The sequence below is a fragment of the Microcebus murinus genome, chromosome 9 (genome assembly GCF_040939455.1).
Source record: "Microcebus murinus isolate Inina chromosome 9, M.murinus_Inina_mat1.0, whole genome shotgun sequence".
NCBI classification, from domain to species: Eukaryota; Metazoa; Chordata; class Mammalia; order Primates; family Cheirogaleidae; genus Microcebus; species Microcebus murinus.
In genome coordinates, this window is record NC_134112.1 from 81,536,426 (window position 1) to 81,560,011 (window position 23,586).

General features: G+C 46.4%; 1 long non-coding RNA gene and 1 other non-coding gene across 2 annotated transcripts; both read left to right on the top strand.

Moving 5' to 3' along the window:
- The first annotated feature begins 5,544 nt into the window (after positions 1-5,544).
- LOC142872874 (uncharacterized) lies at positions 5,545-13,134 on the top strand. Its single transcript, XR_012920966.1, has 3 exons — positions 5,545-5,623; positions 11,435-11,606; positions 12,366-13,134. It is a non-coding gene; the product is annotated as an uncharacterized LOC142872874 (long non-coding RNA).
- Positions 13,135-23,053: 9,919 nt separating this feature from the next.
- Positions 23,054-23,157, top strand: LOC142873223 (small nucleolar RNA U13). The gene has a single exon (XR_012921263.1). It is a non-coding gene; the product is annotated as a small nucleolar RNA U13 (small nucleolar RNA).
- The last annotated feature ends 429 nt before the right edge of the window (positions 23,158-23,586 follow it).

Consider the following 23,586-nt stretch of genomic DNA (forward strand, 5'->3'; position numbering starts at 1 on the left):
ATGCATGCTTGTTTGTGTATAGTTTGTTTTTTTTTGTTTTTTTTTTTTTTTTTGAGACAGAGTCTCACTTTGTTGCCCAAGCTAGAGTGAGTGCCGTGGCGTCAGCCTGGCTCACAGCAACCTCAATTTCCGGGGCTCAGTGATCCTCCTGCCTCAGCCTCCCGAGTAGGTGGGACTACAGGCATGCGCCACCATGCCCGGCTAATTTTTTGTATATATATTTTTAGTTCGTCAATTAATTTATTTCTATTTTTGGTAGAGACGGGGTCTCGCTCAGACTGGTTTCAAACTCCAGACCTTGAGCAATCCGCCCACCTCGGCCTCCCAAAGTGCTAAGATTATAGGCGTGAGTCACCACGCCCGGCCTGTGGATAGTTTTTTAAGAAGGTATTTTCTTAGAATAAATTCTTATGAATGTGTGTCAAAAAGTGAAATCCTTTTATGGAGCCTCTTGGTTGTTTATGGAGCATGTTGTTTTCCAAAGACTAAATATTGATTTCTACGTCCATTGGCAATGAATCGATTCTCACACTTGAGGTTGAGCCTAGGGGTTTAATTCTGCCTGGGCAGGTGTGGCAAAGCGGTAATACAGAAAGACAGAACTCAGGGAATGACCAGCTACAGGGTCCCCGGGTGGCATCTGCTGCTCAAGTTTGTGCAGACATACGAAACCCATCCCATTGGCCTTGGGTTTAGGATTTTGTTATAAAATGTAGGTTTACTTAGCTTAGGGGTTAAGTCAGGGGTTGTAGAGCAAGATGCTGGTAATCAAATCCAGGCTCTATTGGGTAGATAGATATGTAACCTTGGGGTAAGTTGTTTTCTCATTCATAAAATGGAGGATTACAAACGGAATGTACCTCCTGAAGTATTGTTAAGGATTGAATGAGATTATATACATGCTATGGTTTGAATGTGTCCCCTAAATTTCATGTGTTGGAAACTTAATCCCCAAATACAATGCTGATTGAAGGTGGGGCCTTTGGGAAGTAATTAGGATAGGATAAAGTCATCAGGGTGGGGATCCTATGATGGAACGGGTGACTTTATAGAAAGAGGAAGCGAGACCTGAGCCGACACATTCTCCTGCCCTATCACCAGACGATGTCCTCTGCCCTACGTGAGGCAGCCAGGAGGCCCCAGCAGATACTGGTGCTTTGCTCTTGGACTTTTAAGCCCCCAGAACTGTGACAAATAAATTTCTTTATAAATTACCCAGTCTAGGTATTCTGTTATAGCAACAGAAAACAAACTAAAACAACCTGTCATGTGTTTAGCCCAGGGCCTAGCATGTGGTAAGTGCACAGTGCATGCTAGTTCTATCAATAGGACTAATTAAAGCATGTGTCACTAACACAGCCTGCTGCTCAGACTGGGTTTGGCTCCTTCCTACCTTCAAGTTTGTTCCCACACACAAATCCTGTGAAGTTCACTATTTAAAATTCTCAGCTGAAACTTAATCCTGTACATTAGAATGGAAAGCTTTGCCTAGAACATCCACTAGGTCTAAAAAAGAGAAGAAGAAGAAGAATGGAAGCTTGAAGTCAAACCAGCTAACACACCAACTATGCAAGGCTTCTGAAGAAGCACATGCTATGTCCTTGAACTCAGAAAGCGTACATTCTTCGAACTTTCAGCTTTGAAAGAAAGACTGGATGTGCAGACCTTGAGTCTGAAATAGCAGGGAACGTCGGGTCACTTGTGGCTGCCCTGTCACACGTGGGTGGTGGGGTTGGGGCAGGGCGTGTAGTGAAGCATGGCTCAGGCACTGGTGACAATTCTGTGGTAGGAGTGACAAGTTTGTCCTCAAAGCTGACAGTGAGAAATATGCATTTAAAACTAATCTACTCACTTAAGAGTTACAGTTAATAGAGCAACTGAATTTTTAAAAAAAGAACCCAAAGCACCCTTTCCTCAAAATAAAATTCAAAGAAGAAATAGAATAAAACCCCAGGGATTTCTGAGTCCCACCAACCCAGGACCTTCCGTCATTCCGTTGTTAAACTATCTGAGCTCTTCTGAGGCTGCCCCTGTGGATGTGGGTTTTGTTTTTCACAAGACATTAAGATAAGCACCACAAAATTTTCTTTGTTTAAATCTACTTCTGTTCTCATGGAAACTGATGGTCTGTCAGCACCAAAATATATAAAAGGCACCAAGGCAGCATGAAGATGTTACTACGACAACTGGAATTTAGAGTATACATTTTTAAAGGACTGTGGGAGGGTTTAATTTCACTTTCTTCAAGAAAGCCTGGGTAGGATGAGTCAGGCATTTCAGAAAACGGGGGTAGTCGGGGGCCTGAGTCCTGGGCTCCTGCAGTCACTGTGCTGGCTGGGAGACTCGGTGACAAGAGAGTGTGATGACAAGAAAATTCTGTGAAATTCACGTCAGTGAAATGTTGCTCTCTTAATCAGAAATTATACAAAGGCATCTTTGTATTGGAGTAGGCAGGATTGAGAGGTGAGCATTGGAGGAGATGAACTCTAGATGTTTAGCCTTCATGGAATTTGTAAAAATACAAGATGGCCAGGAAAAACAAGCTTGCTTTTTAAAAAAATGCCCATTCATTGTTTATAGCAGCACAGTTCACAATCGCAAAGGTGTGGAAACAACCCAAGTGCCCATCAATACATGAGTGGATTAATAAAATGTGGTATATGTTTACCATGGAGTACTATTCAGCTCTAAGAAACAATGGTGATATAGCACCTCTTGTATTTTCCTGGATAGAGCTGGAACCCATACTACTAAGTGAAGTATCTCAAGAATGGAAAAACAAGCACTACATGTACTCACCAGCAAATTGGTATTAACTGATCAGCACCTAAGTGGAAACATAGGAATTACATTTATCGAGTGTCAGGCAGGTGGGGGGAGGAGGGGATGGGTATATACATACATAATGAGTGAGATGTGCACCATCTGGGGGATGGTCACACTTGAAGCTCAGACTTGGGGGGCAGCAAGGACATTACACCCAACCTTAAAATTTGTACCCCCATAATATGCTGAAATTTTTTTAAATGCCCATTCATAAGTACATAAATAGTCCATTCTCCAGTTTGGAACGTACAGGTGCTTAGAAAGAATATGACATTTCCATTTTCCTCTGAAGTTGTAAATTTATTTCTCATTCTGGGCCTAGCAGAGCTGAAGATAATTGTTGTCTTTGTTGCATGTTTACAGAACACCCCTAACCTCAGTATTAGGGATATGGCAGATCGGTGACCAGCCAGGGGTGCCAGCCTTCTGAGTGTGGCACCAGAAAGAACTTCTCCTGTGCCAGGGTGAGCTCTGTGTCCGGGGCCCTCATAACCCATGTCCAGCCATTAGTGATGACAGCCCACGGGCCTGGCCAGCCCTCCCTGTTCACTGTGTTGGTTCCCACCTGCCTGGAGTGATTCGCGATCACCCCAGTGTCTCCCTACTGTCACCTAAAATGTCTGCTCAGGACAGTCACTTCTTTTGATCTTGCTATCGGTCTGCAATTTACTGAGTGTGGCCCAGGCACAGGCCATAGGAAGGTCTAGGGTAGAGCCAGGACCTTCCCAGCCATCTCCTGACGGTTCTCGGAGGCAGGACTTGTGCAGCTCAGAGTGAAAAGCTGAGCAGAGAAGCTTCTGTACACAGACTGAGCAGAGAAGCTTCTGTACACAGACTCAGAGGAGAGGAATAATGTGCCCAAGGTCACCCGGCAATAACTGATAAGTGAATTCAAGCCAGGGAGAGGGTGACAGTTTCCACCAGCTGACATCAGAATGGGGTTGTTGAGGAATCTGGGAGTATCCTGCTCCGACTTTGCCGTCTGGCTCCAGTGCCCACCTCACTGGGTGGGGCTCACAGCGAGGTCCCAGCCTCACTGATGCTCCAGAGCCTTCTGACATATGTTTCACTCATGTTTTTTATTTTCTGTATTTTATGATACTTTGAAGTCTCGGGGCTTTGCAGGCCCAGGGAGAGATTGGGCCAGGGTTAGCTGATTCCTAGAAATAGCAAACAACTTGCCTGCGAGCACGCCACTCGCCACTTGTATGCAAACCAACCAAGCCTGAGTGCACATTCCCCGCCTGCCTCCTGTGACCAGGCTGCTGCAGTCCAGGATGCCGACCAACCTGGTGCTTCCCTGCGTGGCCTTTCCTTCATGGTGTGGCCCACCCTTTCCTCTTAAGAACTGAGTAACAAAATATATTTTTTTTAATTTTATTATTATTTTTTTCGAGACAGAGTCTCGCTTTGTTGCCCCAGGCTAGAATGAGTGCCGGGGCGTCAGCCTAGCTCACAGCAACCTCCAACTCCTGGGCTCAAGCAATCCTTCTGCCTCAGCCTCCCGAGTAGTTGGGACTACGGGCATGCGCCACCATGCCTGGCTAATTTTTTCTATATATATTAGTTGGCCAATTAATTTCTTTCTATTTATAGTAGAGATGGGGTCTCACTCTTGCTCAGGCTGGTTTCGAACTCCTGACATCAAGCAATCCGCCCGCCTCGGCCTCCCAGAGAGCTAGGATTACAGGCATGAGCCACCTTGCCTGGCCTTAACAAACTATTAATACTTTTTTTTTGAGACAGAGTCTTGCTCTGTTGCCCAGGCTAGAGTGCTGTGGCATCAGCCTGGTTCACAGCAACCTCAGTCTCCTGGGTTCCAGTGATCCTCCTACCCCAGCCTCTCAAGTAGCAGGGACTACAGGCACATGCCACAACACCCAGCTAATTTTTTTATTTTTAGTACAGATGGGGTCTTGCTCTTGCTCAGGCTGGTCCCGAACTCCTGAGCTCAAGGGATCCTCCTGCCTCAGCCTCCCAGACTGCTAGGATTATAGTTTATGGTGGCACCTGGCCATAAACTACTGTTTCAAAGGCAGTCATTTCCTGGTCTGTTGGCCTCACCACACCTGAATAAAAACAAAATCCCAGGTTCATTTTAAAACACAGAAGATAGCCAGGCGCAGTGGCTCACGCCTGTAATCCTAGCACTCTGGGAGGCCGAGGTGGGTGGATCGTTTGAGCCCAGGAGTTCAAGACCAGCCTGAGCAATAGCGAGACCCTGTCTCTACTAAAAGTAGAAAGAAATTATTTGGACAACTAAAAGTACATATTTATATATAAAAATTAGCCGGGCATGGTGGCGCATGCCTATAGTCCCAGCTACTCCAGAGGCTGAGGCAGGAGGATCGCTTGAGCCCAGAAGTTTGAGGTTGCTGTGAGCTAGGCTGACACCACGGCACTCTAGCCCAGGCAACAAAGTGAGACTCTGTCTCTAAATAAATAAATAAATAAAACACAGGAGAGAAGGAAGAGCAGGGGCCAGGGCGGGCCGCTGTCATGGAAGCCCTCCCCTCGCCTGGTACAGGGAGACGTCCACCCCGCTCGCCCCTCAGCCCTCTGCTCTCCCTGTCCTTCTTCCTGCTCCTCTTCCCTTCTCCAGCTCCTGCCTCTCTGCCCTTTCCCCTGAAGCCCAGAGGCCAGGTCTGGGTTCTCAGAGAGGCCGGGCAGGGACTAGAACAAGGATGTGACCTACTTAGCTTCCTCCATTTCCTGTTCCTCTCACATCAGCGCCTGCTCTGATCCACCAGGCTCTGGGGAGAGCACATTTGCTTCCGGAACTTCTGCCAGCCGCAAGGTGAGAAAACGTCTTCATGTGGAGTTGAATGTCCTCACACTGGGATCTGGCAGCTCCAAAGGACATCCCAGTGGGGGTGGCTGGCTGGGGACCGCCCAGGAGCATGGCAGGGGCTGGGCTGCTCCTCCAGGACCCGCAGCATGCCAGTGCCGCCTCTCAGCCCAGGGCCACCCTGGCGCCGCCCGTCCTTCCTCTTCCTTGCACCTACGTGATTAGTTTATGCAACTTGAATCATCAGCTCAGTGTGTAGCGTTGTGTGGTCTTCTGTCCTTAGCTGATCTTTTATAGTCTGGAACGTTGTTAGTGAGAATAACAATATGATGACACAGGACAGTGACCACACTGACCAAGCTGACAGAGCGTGAGACATGGGCTGGAGTTTCATCGCAGCACAGACGAAGGTGGCTGAAGCAGGAGAGGAGAGAGGGGCTGGGGAGGGGAGCGCTGGCCGGGAGAGAGGTCTGGAGACAGGGCCTTGGCCCGACTCTGGGGCAGAGAGAGCCAGGTTCGGGGCTCAGCCCTGATGCTGCGGGGATGACTCACTCCCAAAGGTCTGACAAGGGCGTGGCCAAGTGTGTGTTTGAGGACCTTCATGCCACAGATCATATGTGCAGGGACAAGAGGAAATTGGGGGAGTCGCTGCCAGACCCCAGGTGCAGATGAGCCCCCAAACTGGGGCCGAGGGGCGAGGACAGAGGAAGCCCAGAGATGTTGTGGACGTTTGTGGAATAGGCCTTGTGACGTAGGAGGGGGTGCTTTTGTAGACTTTCTGGAATCCCTGGTTTAAGGGCATCACTCAGACAGGCAAGGTGGCTCACACCTGTAATGCGAGCACTCTGGGAGGCTGAGGCAGGAGGATCGCTTGGACCCAGGGGTTTGAGGTTGCTGTGAGCCGTGATGCCACCACTGCACTCCAGCCTGGGCTGAGAGTGCTATGAGCTGGGTGGAGCTAAATAAATGATTCATTTCCCACCCAGCAACCTCCCCAGCAGGGGAATCAGCAAAGCTCCCCTAAAATGAAGTTAGAGTTACTTTCTGAGAAGAAAATTTGGAGTCAAAATGTGGTAGAAGACGCTGACCAACCAGAGAAAACAATTAACACAAAGCATTTGTAGCAAGAGTGACCAAAGTGAAGGGACAAGAACCTTGGGAGCATGCAGGATGAGCCCTGCTGTGGGAGCAGAGAATCATGAGACTCCTCCCTATTGACGCCCCTCTGACGCCTGTCAGCTCTCTGGGTGTGAAAAGCTCAGGGCAACTTCCTGACTTCCTGCCCTGACACTGTGACCTGCCCTGACCCCTGGCTCTGCACTTGCAGGAAGAGTCGGCCTTTGATCTGGCAAATTCCTCCCCAGACTCCTGGTTCTCTTCCAGGCTCTCAGTCTGAACTTGGCTCTCTTATCTGTTTTGCTTTTCCTCTCCCCTCCCTCGATTATTCATAATTATTAATTTTTATTTAGACTTTTCCATTTAAAAGCATTTTTATTTTCATTTTCATTTCTTTTCTTTTTTTCTTTCTTTCTTTCTTTTTTTTTTTTTTTTGTTTTTTGGAGACAGAGTCTCACTCTGACAGCCCAGCTGGAGTGCCGTGGCGTCAGCCTAGCTCACAGCAACCTCCAACTCCTGGGCTCAAGCAAGCAATCCTCCTGCCTCAACCTGCTGAGTAGCTGGAACTACAGGCACAAGCCACCACGCCCGCCTAAGTTTTCTATTTTTTGTAGAGATGGGGTCTCCTGAGCCACTGTGCCTGGCCTATTTTCATTTTAATTTGATCTCACAAAAACTATATGCGATTGGCAGATCACCAGTGTAAGTTTCTTTCTATAGATAAGGAAATGCAGCCCACAGGTTTAGGGACTTGCCCAAGGTCACACAGAGAAGAACCTGGGTCTTCTGAACCCTTTTCAGTTGTCCTTTCAGTCTAATATCCATGAGTAAAATTAACAGCATTTTGCCTATTTTCAAGCACCGTCACACTCACGCCTTTGCCACACTTTGAATGCCTGCCCACCTACCCCACCCTCCACCCTCCACCCTCCCAATTTCACTTTTCCCCAGTGAAATTCTACTTATCCTTCAAAGCTCAGCTGAAATATCACCTGCTCAGTCATGACTTCCCTCCTCACCCAGGGAAGAGCAATCCTGTCTCCACTCAAAGTCCAGGGCAAGTGTGCCTAGGGTGTGAGTCCACACCCAGCTGCAGCTGCAACCCAAAGATGAAAATGCGTCACTTACACAGGGGTAATCAAGAGTGTGTGCGCCCCTTATTGGTGCCCGCACCCATGTCTGGTCCAGGTTATCCAGCTGGTGCCACCCTCCTCTATTTTTTATTTTCATTTATTTTAAGGGGCCAGTGGTGCTGGGGCAGCAGCAGCACCACCATGTGGCCGCCCCACGCAGGTCCCCTGCGACCTGCCACCTTCCTCTAGATGTCAGCTTAGATACTCCAACACAGTGGGTGGCCACCCCCCCCACCCTTCCCCACCCCAAAGGCTCTTGGTAAAATAAATCTTTTGTAACATCCCCTTTACTACCCTGACATTGAATGTTGGAGGTAAAATATCCTAACTTTGTCTACAGTTTTCAAGATCTAGCTATAATCTAGCTCTCTATCTTCCTAACTGTATATAAAGGGGAAATAATTTATAAAAAATAAAGATAAAATGTATTTAAATAAGTAAATTCTCAGGCATAACAACTCTAGACATTATAATAAAAGCATCCGATGATTCAGCAACTACATGAATGCAATTAACCTGTCACCAGGTAGCCAGCTCTCACCTGCCTCCCCCACTCAATGAATGGATTGGAAGAGCGTGCTCAAATGTGGGATCATGTTGCCTCTAAAAACCACAGTGGTTGTCAGCCTTTTGGCCGGGCACGGTGGCTCACGCCTGTAATCTTAGCACTCTGGGAGCCTGAGGTGGACGGATCATTTGAGCTCGGGAGTTCAAGACCAGCCTGAGCAAGAACAAGACCCCGTCTCTACTAAAAATAGAAAAAATTAGTTGGGCAACTAAAAAAATAGAAAAAAATTAGCTGGGTGTGGTGGCGTGTGCCTGTAGTCCCAGCTTCTTGGGAGGCTGAGGCAGGAGGATCGCTTGAGCCCAGGAGTTTGAGGTTGCTGTGAGCTAGGCTGACACCATGGCACTCTAGCGCGGGCAACAGAGTGACACTGTGTCTCAAAACAAACAAACAAACAAACAAAAAAAAAACCCACAGCGGTTCACCTGTTGTTCCTAGTGTTATGCTTCTTTCGTAGCGGTGGTCTGCCGAGGACAACTGCCATTAAGCTATTAAAGGATGCTGGTGTGTATACATACACAGTGGAATACTACTCAGACTTAAAGAAAAGGAAATCCTGTCATTTGTGACCACATGGATGAAACCCAGTGGACGTCATGGCAAGTGCAATAAGCCAGGCACAGAAGGACCAATACCGCGTGATCTCACTTGTATGCTTCAGTTTGACAGAAGGAATAAGTTTTTGAGATCTATTGTACAGCAGAGTGACTATTATCAGTAATAATGTATTTTTCAAAATAGCTAAGAAAGTAAATTTCAAATGTTTCACCACAAACAATGATAAGTAAGTGAAGTGATGGATATGTTAATTAGCTTGATGTAATCGTTCTACTTTGTGCATATATATATCAAAATATCATATTGTGCCCCATAAATGTATACAATTATGATTTATCAATTTAAAATAATCCTAAGAAAAATGCAGACTCTGGGGCCCTACCTCAGACCTACTGAACCTGAATCTGCATTTTTTTTTTTTTTTTTTTTTTTTTTTGAGACAGAGTCTCGCTTTGTTGCCCAGGCTAGAGTGAGTGCCGTGGCGTCAGCCTAGCTCACAGCAACCTCAAACTCCTGGGCTCGAGTGATCCTTCTGCCTCAGCCTCCCGGGTAGCTGGGACTACAGGCATGCGCCACCATGCCCGGCTAATTTTTTATATATATATCAGTTGGCCAATTAATTTCTTTCTATTTATATAGTAGAGACGGGGTCTCGCTCTTGCTCAGGCTGGTTTTGAACTCCTGACCTTGAGCAATCCGCCCGCCTCGGCCTCCCAAGAGCTAGGATTACAGGCGTGAGCCACAGCGCCCGGCCTGAATCTGCATTTTAATAAGATCCCCAGGTTATTTGTGTGTAAATTAAAGACCTAGAAGCACCAGGTACTTACTCCTGGGGGACACAGTAAGAAAGAGTGGGCCGTCACACCCCCCAGCGCAGCAACGCCCTGGAGTCGAAGGTCTTTGCTGGCCTCAGCTGCTTGCGGTTTCCAGCCTGCCATGAACCTTTGGCAGATCAGCGTAATTGTTTTTTATAATTACAAAAATAATAAGGCACATTTAGAAAATATAGAAAAGTAAGAGCAGAAAAAAACCCACCTATATTCTGCCACCCAGAGGCAGTCCTATTAACATTTTGATATATTTCCTTCCTGGATTTTAAATGCATTTTTCTGTAGCTGAGATCATACTGTATACATAATTTCATGCTCTAATTTTTTTCACTTGTTACAGTATTTTCCCATATCATTAAAATTGCTTGAAAACATTATTTTTTTTCCACATTAGTTTTTTTTATTACAAAAGTAATACATACTGTTAAGAATTAAAATAATTCAGAAATCTATAAAGAAAAAGTAAAATTTTTCCTTTACTTCTGCTTTTTCCCCTCATGCCTCAGGGGAAACCACTTTTAACAGTTGAGTTTTTATCCTTACAGATCTTTCCATATGTTCCTACAAAACGGCTTTTTAAAAAATGGTTCTACAACTAGCTTTTCATGTCACAATATGTCTTGGAGACATTTTTTTATCAGTACATAGGGATCCGCTGCACTTTAACAAAGCTGCTCAGTATTCCATCTTCAGATTTTACCTTTCCGCTGTTAGTGGACATTTAGGATATTTCTGATCACCTACATCTGTCTTTATATACATTCATGAGCATTTCTCTCGGATGGTGTCCGTGTATTGGTCAGGGCCAATAAGAGCTATATAGATGTAGATACACCGGTGCAGATATAAGGGGAGATTTATTATGAGAATCGGCTCACACGTTTATGGAGGCCAAGAAGTCCCACCATCTGCCATCTGCAGGCTGGAGACCCAGGGAACTGGTGGTGTAACCCAGTCCAAGGCCAAAGGCCTGAGAAAGGGGTGAGAAGGGGGCCCGCTGGGTAAGTCCCAGAGTTCAAAGGCCAGGTACTGTGATGTCCTAGGGCAGGAGAAGATGGATTTCCCAGCTCCAGAGGGGAGAGTAAATTTGCCCTTCCCCCACCTGTTTGTTCAACGTGGGCCCTCAGAGGATTGGATGGTGCCCGCCCACATTGGCCAGGGTGGGTTTTTCTTATTGAGTCTACTGATTCAAGTGTTCATCTCCCGGCCGGGCGTGGTGGCCCACGCCTGTAATCCTAGCACTATGGGAGGCCAAGGTGGGCGGATTACTCGAGGTCAGGAGTTCGAAACCAGCCTGAGCAAGAGAGAGAGACCCCGTCTCTACTATAAATAGAAGAAATTAATTGGCTAACTAATATATATAGAAAAAAATTAGCCAGAAAAAAAATAAAAAAAGAGATAAATAAAAAATAAAAAAAAACCACAAATGTTCATCTCCTAACACCATCATAGGCATACCCAGAAATAATGTTAAACCAGCTCTCTGGGCATCCCTTAGACCAGTCAAGTTGACACACAAAATTAGCCATCACAGTGTCCTAGAAGTGGAACTGAGTAATAAATGGCATGTGCATCTTAAAATTGTGATAGCTGCAGCAAAATTGCCTTTCTTTTACAGGTTCTCACCACTATAGCTTTATCGATAGTGCGCATGGCTGTGAAAAGGTGCCCCAGCTGTGTGATGGTGTGAGGTTCGGTAACCTAGTGGTTCATACCTGTGTATAGGACTCACACAGTCTTGGGTTCAAATCCCAACTCTGCCACTTAGCCAGCTGTGTATGAGGTCTTTGGTAAGTTACTTCATGTCTCTATGCCCTGGTTTTCTTATCTATAAAATGAAAATGATAACAATAAGAGTTCTATTCTTTTGGGGTTATTTTGAGCATTTTTAAAAAGTGAAATGATGTATATAAAACACTTCTTCGCCTGGTACCTCGTACAGAGTAAGTATACAATAAGTGCTGACTCATTATTATTGCAATTTACTTAATCATTCCCCTGTCATCGGACACTTGAATGGCAGAAATTCTTTTGGCAGGATTTCTTCAAAGAACTTTGTGAGTTTGTCCCTCTGAACATTTTAAACATACATTGAAAATAATTAAATAGTAGTTTAAAGTTTGAATATCTATTTGATATTTAAACAACTCAGTAGTAAATCACACCTCTGTCATCTCAATATAACACTTTTTATAACTAATTACACCCCTTCTACTGTACATCCACACATAGACATAGTTGTTTTGTTTTGTTTTGTTTTTGACGGGGTTTCACTATGTTGCCCAGGCTAGCCTCAAACTCCTGGACTCAAAGGATCCTCTGGCCTCACCCTCCCAAGTAGGTGGAACTACAGACTGCACACAGACATAGTGTATGGTGGTGTGTTCCACCTCCACTTGCATGCTGATTGTTTCAGGCACAATAATGTAGGTATAAAGATGGAGAAAGTTATGACAAAATTACATCACAGAGCAGGCCCAAGGCCACACAGAATTCGAAAAAGCAACATTCCTCTGAACAGATCCCGCATTGTTTCTTTGCGTTTGCAGAGGGTGACCCGACAGTCTGGGACCCAATGTTGACTCCTGTCTCCTCTGCATCTCCCTGATGATTTTCCACATGGACAGTCTCCTGGGCTCCACAAGTCTGAGTTCCTGACCTCAGAAGGGCTGGAAAAATGCCAGCGACTCTTGAATTGCGTGAGGGAGAGGCGCGCAGGTGGCAGAGGCTATTTATGGAGTGTGCAGGATTCAGCCCAGAGGTGTGAGGCTGGAACCAGCGTCGGCCATGGCCTTAGGCCCACCCGTAACGAGGACTATATGGGTTGCCAAAGCCACACATGTAAAAAATACGTGAGTTTACAAGCACCCGGGTAGCCTGGCCTCTGCCTCCTGGACACGCCTCGCCTCAGGCACATGGATTATAGGAACCCAACGCAGATGCTTGGCGGCTAAGCAAGGGCTTCAGGAGTTTACAGGAGGACAGAGAGAAAGTCTTGGGTACTGGAAACATTCAATAAGGAGCCAGGCCAGGGCTCTACTTCAACATAAGCCCAAAAAAAAGCAAGGCGCCCCACCTCGCCTTTAAGCCACGGTGCTGAGACTGACACCTCCCGACCTGCTGCTCTGTGGCTGGTCCAGGGCTGCCCAAGATGCCCAAGAATTCTGCATCCATATTTGTAGGGCATGCTCAAGTAAGCTGGAGGGGACTTGGGGACATCTACGTGGAGCTTGATGGAAAAAGTAATTATGTCTTCTTTATATTAGAGAATTATAAAAATGAAAATAATTAGAGAACATATTAAACACTGAATGTGTATGAAATTTTCCAAATAAAATATTTTCAGGTTTTTTAATGAGAAACCTGAGCAGGCTTCCATGAACATAGCTTTTAAAAAATGTTTTATAATGTATTTTATTTAACCTAATATATCCACACTATTATGCTTTCAACATGTCATCAACATAAAAATTATTAATGAGATATTTTACATTCTTGTTTTTCTTACCAAGGCTTTCGGATCTGGTGTGCATTTCACATGCACGGCACATCTCAGCCTGGGCCGGCCACAGTTCAAGGCCTCAGTGGCCACATGTGGCCAGTGGGTGCCTGATGGGACACTCGGTTCTGCAGTGGGGATGGCAGATATAACACGGACGTCACTTTTTTTAAAGGTTCTTTTTTTTATATATGCTTGAAATGGCTATAAATAATTACCCTTGAAGATTTCTGAATGATGATCTCTTCGAGTTCTTGGTAACTGCCATCAATGAGGAATTTGGCCCAAGTTGGAGATAAAAAATTTAAAGGCGTTTCTCCCATCCTTCAAAATTTTACAGCATTTGAAATTATCTGTAGAGTTGAAGGGCTCTTATTGAAATTTCTTGCGATAAGGCAAAGGATTTCAAAGCCATTAAACGCTTTCACACCACGTATTTCAAGATAATGCGGGCCCTCTGGTTAGCAGCCCGAGCGCGTGCCGATGGAGCAGTGCCACACTGCCCCACGGACACCACACCGGACACAAGGACAGATTCCAGCTGGGGTGGAGACAGATTCATGCCGCAGCCCTTCCACAACAGCCTGCCTCTGCCCCACTGTCCACTGGCTTAGCAGGACGCTGGCTCCGAGGGCCGTGGGACAAACACCCCCGCAGCTCCTCAGCCCCCTTCGCCTCCGCCTCCCTCAAAGCAGACGTGCAGCAGCTGTTGACATCGCAAGGGCGTTGCGGGAGTTCCCATGCTGGATGTCCCCATTTTTCTCACTCCCTCTCATACCATCCCCTCCTCTCTGTCCCCACGCTGATTGGGCCACTCTCTGAGGAGCCCAGATGCTCTGACACAGCTGGATGTGACAGCCTGAAGGGCTTGCCCACCTCCCAGCCGCCACCGTCCCTGAGGGCTGAGGCTGTCAGAGACCCTGAGCATGCCAGGCTCTATGGCGGGCTGTCGGGAGGTGCTGGCGCCACAGACACTACCCAGCATCGTCCCTGCTTCTGTCTTGCTAACAAAATCCTGCCACGTCCTTGGGCAGCTCTTGTGATATTTACGGACTTTGGTTCTCTCATTCTCTCTCTCTCTCTCACTCTCAACAGCTTTATTGAGATAGTATTCAGTACCATAAAATTCACCTGTTTGGGGGCTGAGGGATGAAAAGTTACCTAATGGGTTCAATGTACATTATTCAGCTGACAGGGACACCAAAAGCCCAGACTCAGCACTATACAATACATCCATGTAACAAAATTCCACTTGTAATTTATTTATTTTTTTGAGACAGAGTCTCGCTTTGTTGCCCAGGCTAGAGTGAGTGCCGTGGCATCAGCCTAGCTCACAGCAACCTCAAACTCCTGGGCTCAAGCGATCCTCCTGCCTCAGCCTTTGAGTAGCTGGGACTACAGATATGTGCCACCATGCCTGTCGAATTTTTTCTATATATATTAGTTGCCCAATTAATTTCTTTCTATTTATAGTAGAGATGGGGTGTCGCTCTTGCTCAGGCTGGTTTTGTTGGTTTGTTTTTTTTTTGAGACAGAGTCTCGCTTTGTTGCCCAGGCTAGAATGAGTGCTGCCTCAGCCTCCCAAGTAGCTGGGACTACAGGCATGTGCCACCATGCCCGGCTAATTTTTTCTATATATATTAGTTGGCCAATTAATTTCTTTCTGTTTATAGTAGAGATGGGGTCTCTCTCTTCCTCAGGCTGATTTTGAACTCCTGACCTTGAGCAATCCACCCACCTCGGCCTCCCACAGTGCTAGAATTATAGGCGTGAGCCACCACACCTGGCCCACTTGTAATTTATTGAAAAAACCAAAATTTCCTGTTCTTACAAACACACACACACGTACATAATTCCAGGCTGGGCAATATAGCAAGACCTTGTCTCCTTTTTTTTTTTTTTTTTTGAGACAGAGTCTGGCTCTGTTGCCCAGGCTAGAGTGCCGTGGTGTCAGCCTAGCTCACAGCAACCTCAAACTCCTGGGCTCAAGCATCCTCCTGCCTCAGCCTCCCCAGTAGCTGGGACTACAGGCGCGTACCACCATGTCCAGCTAATTTTTATTTATCTATATATTTTTAGTTATCCAGATAATTTCTTTCTATTTTTAGTAGAGACGGGGTTTCGCTCTTGCTCAGGCTGGTCTCAAACTCCTGACCTTGAGCGATCTTCCTGTCTCGGCCTCCTAGAGTGCTGGGATTACAGGTGTGAGCCACTGCGTCCAGACAAAACCCTATCTCTTAAAAAAAAAATTATCCAGGCATGGTGGTGCCCATTGGTAGTCCCAGCTACTTGTCTAGAGGCTGAGACAAGAGGATCGCTTGAGACCAGAGTCTGAGGTTACAATGAGCTATGATTGCCCCACTGTACTCCAGCCTGGACAACAGAATAAGAGCCTGTGTCTAAAATTCACCCATTTAAGGCATACAGTTCAGTGGGGTTTAGTACTGTATACTCACAAAATTGTGCAAAGACTCCAGTTTCTTGTCTGTCAAACAGGGATAATCGAATATATAACCTCATAAAATTGTTGTGAGAGAGAAAGGAGATAAGTGTAAAGTGCTTGGCACATTGCCTGGCACATGGTGAGTAAGCTCTCGGTAAGTGTAATTATTATTTCCATGATGAGGATGACAAGGACAATGGGTGAAGAAAAGCAGCCAGGGATTTCCACCACTAGGGACACTGAGTCGTGGCCACTGCCCGGGAGTTTGTCGCATGTTTTGTGGAATCAGGGCCGCCCCAACTCGTCCTGCCCCTCCCGCCTGGTACAGGAGCACTGCAGACCGCCCATCAGGCTCTCACAGCCACTTCTGTGTCAGGGCAGGACGTGACAGCTGCTCAACAGCTGCACGGGCTGCAGTGCAATTTAAGGCAGGAAATGGAGAGAGATGCCGTTTCTTACGGAAAATTCACGGGGAGAGAAATTCAAGTCGGCAGCAAGAACAGTCATTTCGTTGACTTGAATTTGATCAGCTGCTACCTGGTCTCAGCTGTCTAGGGCTTTTTTTTTTTTTTAAAGAAAGTTTTACTGTCAAGATTATTATAATAAAAATAATGTTTATTGTTAATTTTTTGGTATAATCCTCTCCCAAGGAGGTAGTCAGTATTAAATGTTTAAACTAAATATTTTTAGTCTATACATATATTTTTAAGTACATACATTTTTAAAATAGAAAAATGGGAAAACTTTTTTTCAGTTAAGAATATATATTAGTTACCACTTCACGTCAGTAAACAAATCTTGTTTTTAACAACTGCATAGTATTCTTTGGCGTGGATGTACTGCTATTTGTTTATCAAATCCCAAATAGGTAGACACGTGGGTTATTACATACTTTGTAAAATTATTATGGCAGTAGTGGATGCTGTAATGTGCCACCCACGTCCCCCGCTGGGACTGGGGCGCTCAGTCCCCCAGCTGCCGGAATTTGCCTCTCCAGCATCCAACGACTGGCGCGGTTAATGTGTGTGGAGCGGGGAGTAGAAAGGCCTGGCCCCCATGCCTCAGTGGTGTAACTCCAGAGGGCCATTGGCTCCAGAACTTTCCATGGGATTGGATGGAGATTCACTGCAACTGCACTGTAGCTTCGCTTCACCCCCTGATCTGGCAGCCTCGCTCCTCACACACCCTGTTCTCAAGAGCATTCCCAGTAAACTTCCTGCACGCCGTCTGTCTCAGGGTCTGTCTTCTGGGGAACTGGGCTAAGATTATCAAAAGGTTTTTTTAAAAAACAATCTTTTTTTTCTTTTTTTGAGTCAGAGTCTCACTCTGCTGCCTGGGCTAGAGTGAGTGCCGTGGCGTCAGCCTAGCTCACAGCAACCTCAAACTCCTGGGCTCAAGCAATCCTGCTGCCTCAGCCTCCCTAGTACCTGGGACTACAGGCATGCACCACCATGCCCGGCTAATTTTTTCTATATATTTTTAGTTTTCTATATATTTTAGTTTAGTTTATTTCTATATATTTTTAGTTTTAATTTCTTTCTATTTATGGTAGAGACGGGTCTCGCTCTTGCTCAGGCTGATTTTGAACTCCTGACTGTAAGGTTTTTCGGCGGTGGCGAAAAGAAAAGAGACACAGAAAGAGAAAGAGTAGGGGGGGCCAAACCACGTGGCTTTATTATACACTCGTGGACGAGGTTCTGGGGCCCCAAGAGCGGGGGGCCCCGGAAGTCGCCGCAGTTTGAAGGGGCTGAGGCCTTTTATATCCTTTGGGCCTGGCTAGGGACTTTTGGCGGGAAGAGCTGGGGATTTTAGGAGGGGCTGGAGGTGTTTGTGGAATCCAGGAGCCAAAACATTCTTATCTAGGTGGACATCTGGGTGTGGATCCTCTCAGCAGGGCCTGACAGCTTTGTCCTTGGCGGGTCTGGTCTCATGAGTCTTCTCTTTTTGATCCAGGGAAGGGAGGGGGCCCGCCACCAGCCTTACACTGACCTTGAGTGATCCTCCCTCCTCGGCCTCCCAGAGTGCTAGGATTACAGGCATCAGTCACCACACCTGGCTCAAAAAAACGATCTTTTTTTTTTTTTTTTTTTTTTCCTTTGTGAACATCCAGGGGAAAAAACGATCTTTTTTGTTTACAGTTGCTACTAGAATTCTTTTTAGGAAAGGACGTGTCCTTGAGGAAAAGAACCTTGATAAGTCTCCTGGGGTAAAATGTGTGACTCGCAGGACTGGAGGTCGCCCCTGGGGGTGGGGCGGCTCTGCAGAAGACACAGGGAGGAACTACTGGTTTTGCTCTTGACTCGGGAGGACACTAGTAAGGAAGAAAGAGGAGCAGAAGACACGGACAAGAGCCAGGCGGGTGGACAGAAGCCAGGACTGGTGAGAAAGGGCAGAGGACTTTGAGGAAAGGGCTGCCGTCGTCATGTGGCTGTGATGCTCACCTCGCCTGTCTCCCCTCTGACGTCATCCGGAAACTCCCCGTCCTGACAGACACGGGGCGGGGGGTGACGTCAGAGAGAGAGGCTCGTCCCCTCTCGGAGCTGCCTCGTGCACCTGCGGCGCGCTCACAGACGCGGCAGCCCAGGACATGGACATGGCGGAGGCTGTGTTTTGGGACTCAACCAAGGAGGCTTGGGACTCAACCCAGATGCAGGTGGCAGAGACAGCCTGGCCACGGTCGTCTGCCCCCAGCAGGTGTCAGTGTGGGTCTGCAGGTCCCAGGGGAACCTGGGAAAGGACAAACACGACCTTCTGCCACCTCTCTCCCTTTTGGAACTCAGGATATGAAGGACCCAAGTGACAGAGTGTGACAACAGCTGAGGGAGGAACAGTGCACTCATGCAACTGAGGAAAAGAACGGTGCTCTGGGCCTCCCTCGGCAAGCGTATTTAGAGAGACCGCTTCCACTCATTGCCCTAAAATTACCCCTCACCTGGTTCACGAATCGGAGTCATGACTGGCATTTTCCTGTGGCCCCAATTTTACGTGATTGCAATCCTCCTCAGTAGCAGCTTTGTGCAATAGTTTCTGTCTTCCAGTCTTCCGAGGCAGGAAGAGCTTGGGCCCTGAAGTTCGATAGGGCTGGGCTTCAAATCTACTCTAGCTGACCTTTGAAAGCTTCTGACCTCAGTCTCCAGACCTATACAAAGGTAGGACCTCCTTTGCTGGGTGGTGGTAGAGACGAAAGGAATGAATGTGTGTAAAGCATGGCTGGGCACGGTGAGCACCCGGTAACTAATGACTATTATTATTCATCCTTTTTTCCTGCATAAATTCCATGGCTCTAATATTCCCTGGTGTTGGACATTTAGGTGCTTTCTAGTTTTTGTCATTATAAACATATTCTTCCACTTTCCGAGGTGGAAATGGGCATATAGGATAACTTGGTGCCTCGAATTATCTTTTGAAACTTTGTACCCTTTAACTAACTGATAATGTCACATACCTCATAGTGTGGTTATGAGAATTAAGTGAACTAATACATATTAAAGTGCTTAGTGCAGTGCCTGCCACCTGGCCCACTTTATAAAAGCATTTGAGGGTGTTTATTGTTATTGTAATGATTCCTCACACCTCCACCTGTCCTCCTCAGCCTCCCAGCCCCACCCGGCACTCCCAACTGGATTTTTTTTTTTTTTTTTTTTGAGACAGAGTCTCACTTTGTTGTCCAGGCTAGAGTGAGTGCCGTGGCGTCAGCCTAGCTCACAGCAACCTCAAACTCCTGGGCTCGAGTGATCCTTCTGCCTCAGCCTCCCGAGTAGCTGGGACTACAGGCATGTGCCACTATGCCCGGCTAATTTTTTATATATATATATCAGTTGGCCAATTAATGTCTTTCTGTTTATAGTAGAGACGGGGTCTCGCTCTTGCTCAGGCTGGTTTTGAACTCCTGACCTTGAGCAATCCGCCCGCCTCAGCCTCCCAAGAGCTAGGATTACAGGCGTGAGCCACCGCGCCCGGCCCCAACTGGATTTTAATGACATGCTGATGCCCCCCTCTGCCCTCAGTGAAGTGTGATTCCCCCGAACTCCTGCAGGGGAAGAATCAGATTTGCATCATCTAAAAACTCAGCAAACTCTGAACCAGAAATCAAGTAAAAGGAACCTCCCTTGGAGTATTTAAGAAGTGTCAGAGCTGCATGTTCCCCGGGCTCCATTCCTGCTGCAACATTTCCAGCGCTCATCGACGTGGCCTTCCTGGGTAAGACACAGGCTGATGGGCCCTCCCCTGGAGCAGCTGCCTGCTAACCAGGCAGGACCACCAGGCCAGCAGTGGCAACACTGTGAGACTCTTCAAAAAGACCCCAATCCCCTCTTATAGCTGATTCCTTCGTTTTCGTTTGTGTGTGCCTTGTCACCTGGGGTCTCTCAACAGGGCAGATAGTGTGGAAACAGACAGACCCAAGTGCACACCTGGCTCAGACACCTACTTACTGGCTGGGTGGTTTGGGCAAGTTATTTAACTTCTCTGAGCCTTTGTTTCCTGTTCTGAAAAATGGGGACCATACGTTCCATGTCCGGCTGCGTTTTTGTTTTAAATTGTGGTAAAATACATATAATATGTGCCTTCTTAACCATTTTTTTTTTTTTGACATAGAGTCTCACTCTGTTGCCCAGGCTAGAGTGCCGTGGCGTCAGCCTAGCTCACAGCAACCTCAAACTCCTGGGCTCAAGCAATCCTTCTGCCTCAGCCTCCCAAGTAGCTGGGACTACAGGCATGTGCCACCATGCCCAGCTAATTTTTTTAATATATATTTTTAGTTGGCCAGTTAATTTCTTTGTATTTTTATTTTTTATTTAATTAATTTATTTATTTTGAGACAGAGTCTCGCTTTGTTGCCCAGGCTAGAATGAGTGCTGTGGCGTCAGCCTAGCTCACAGCAACCTCAATCTCCTGGGCTCAAGCAATCCTCCTGCCTCAGCCTCCCCAGTAGCTGGGACTACAGGCATGTGCTACCATGCCTGGCTAATTTTTTCTATATATATTTTTAGTTGGCCAATTAATTTCTTTGTATTTTTAGTAGAGACGTGGTCTTGCTCTTGCTCAGGTTGGTTTTGAACTCCTGACCTTGAGCAATCCGCTTATCTCAGCCTCCCAGAGTGCTAGGATTACAGGGGCTGTTTTTGAGGATTAAATGAAATAATATACATAAAGGCTCCAGCATATAAACAGAGCACAGTGAATATGGAGTGAATGTAAATTCTCCCATGATTTCTCCCGCTAAGCTAAGCATGAGGGTGGGCAAGAAGGCCTCGGGTGGTTTGGGGTTTAAGTTCAAAGCCTTGCCCGTCCCTTATCTTGGCCCCGCCTGCCCCCGCTGTGGCTGCTGCTTATCACCCGGGTGGTTCCGTGTAGAAACCTTGTCTCCTGAGGAGGCGGCAAAGGAGCTGGCGGTCTCAGGAGATCTGTTTCCTGACAGGTTCCGCCTTCAAACACCCAGGGGCCGCACACAGTGGGAGTAACTTTCCCTGGCTCTTTCCAGACTGCTGAACTAGGCCAAGGGGCAAACATTCCAGGAAGCCAAATTTCAACTTAAGGGAAGGAGGTCATCCCAGACATTGCCCGTGAACATAAGACACAGAAAGTCACTCATTGGTTTTTTGGGTGGTTTTTGTCTCCTGTGTGGGTTTTTGGTTTAGTCAAAGGACTATGGCACGTAGTTTAAAAATTCAATTACACTAAAAGGCTTATATCAATAAACAATAGTCTCTTGGCCGGGCGCGGTGGCTCACGCCTGTAATCCTAGCACTCTGGGAGGCCGAGGCGGGCGGATTGCTCAAGGTCAGGAGTTCGAAACCAGCCTGAGCGAGACCCCGTCTCTACCATAAAAATAGAAAGAAATTAATTGGCCAACTAATGTATATAATATAAAAATCAGCCGGGCATAGTGGCGCATGCCTGTAGTCCCAGCTACTCGGGAGGCTGAGGCAGGAGGATCGCTTGAGCCCAGGAGTTTGAGGTTGCTGTGAGCTAGGCTGACACCACGGCACTCACTCTAGCCTAGGCAAGAAAGCGAGACTCTGTCTCAAAAAAAAAAAACAAACAAACAAACAAACAAAAAACAATAGTCTCTTTCCTCCACTTTCTTCCTACCCAGCCAGGCTCTTTTCTGAAAGCAACCACATTCAACTAACCCTTTTAGCTGTTTCTTCTGGTACATACCTCCATATTTCCAAATAATATGCTCATTATATTTCTTAATTTACCGATTTTAAGTATTATCTGTTGACTTTCAATTATGGTAGATGAGGATTTGACTTTTTTTAGACAACCTCCATCCTTTGATTACAAGTTTTAGTTAAATAAATATTCAGAGTATACTTTTTTTTTCCTTTTTTTTTTTATTTCGGCATATTATGGGGGTACAGATTTTAAAGTTTCAATAAATGCCCTTTCCCCCCTCCCCCCACAAGTCTGAGTCTCCAGCGTGACCATCCCTCAGATGGTGCGCCTATCACTCGTTATGTATGTATATAACCGCCCCCCCACCCCCCCTCCCCAATACCCTATTACTGTAGTACCTATGTGTCTACTTAGGTGCTACTCAGTTAATACCAGTTTGCTGGAGAATATATCTGGTGCTTGTTTTATTAGGAATCATTTGCGTGTTTGCCACATCCTAAAAATCCCTATGGGACCTGGCTTCAGGCTCCCTTTCTCCCCTCACTTCAGGCTGTTCATTGGCCTCCCTGTCCCTCAAACATGTAAACATCCCTACCTCAGGGCCTTTGCACTTGCTCTTCCCTCTCAGAATGCCCCTCCCCCCGTGTTTGCCCCACCTGCTTCTTTATTTCATTCACGAATCTGCTCAGATGTCACCTGATTAGAGAAGTCTTTCCTGGCTATCCTGTCTAAAATAATACCCTCCCCTGCATCCACTGACTCAGCTTTCCTTTTCTGCACAGACTTATCTCACACACACACCCTGACATTATATTATATGCTTATTGATTTAAATATTGATTATATGTTTATTGAGAGCAGGGACTTTGTTCAATGCTATGTCTCTCCTTGGGCCTAGGACCATGCCTGGCACATGAAAAGCTATCAGTAAATGTTACAGAGTGAAGGAATGCCGAGCCTATTGATTTACTGTGCTTTAATACATTGTTTGTACAATTCCCAACCTTCCCTCTCCCCAAAGTTAATATTTATCTTGGTTTTTCATTTACTTTAATTTGTTTGTAGCACACCCTCCAACAGCCTTTCGATCTAATTTTTTTCATACAGTCATATCAGATAATCTGCTGAATTCCCCTCAGAGTGCAAAAGCAATACAGGAATCAGAGAAATAAATCCTTTTGTAGTTTATAAGAGTGATGATCAGGTTTTCATGTGCAAGTGTGAGATGTGCCTCCTTCAAACCTTGTTATGATGTTGGCACATTACCTGTCTGACGTGAAAAGAAAAGAAAAAAAGGAATCAGAGAAATAGAGATAAAATATCCATATTAGTAGATAATAGGGATTGGAGGACAGAATGTAGATTTGTAGCCAAATATCTTTGGCCACAGCCCCCCCACACATTAGACTCCCACTTGGAATTGCAGCCGGCCCCTTCCCAGGGGCAGAGCATGCTCTGGTAGCTGACCACGTGGAGGCAAGGGATGCACCTCACACACTGAGCTCCTTTTCCAGCCTCACCAATCAGTAAGTGTCACCTTCTTCCCCAGGGAAGAAGGAGGGAGTGGGTGCGTGAGCTGACAGAAGGGCCAAAGTTACTCTTTCCAACACTTTTGGAAGGATGGCAGTTCCTATTTTAGTAGCCTGGATAAGAGAAAGGAAATTGGGAGAGGATGCTTTCTCCTCCTTTCTTAGTTCCTTCTATT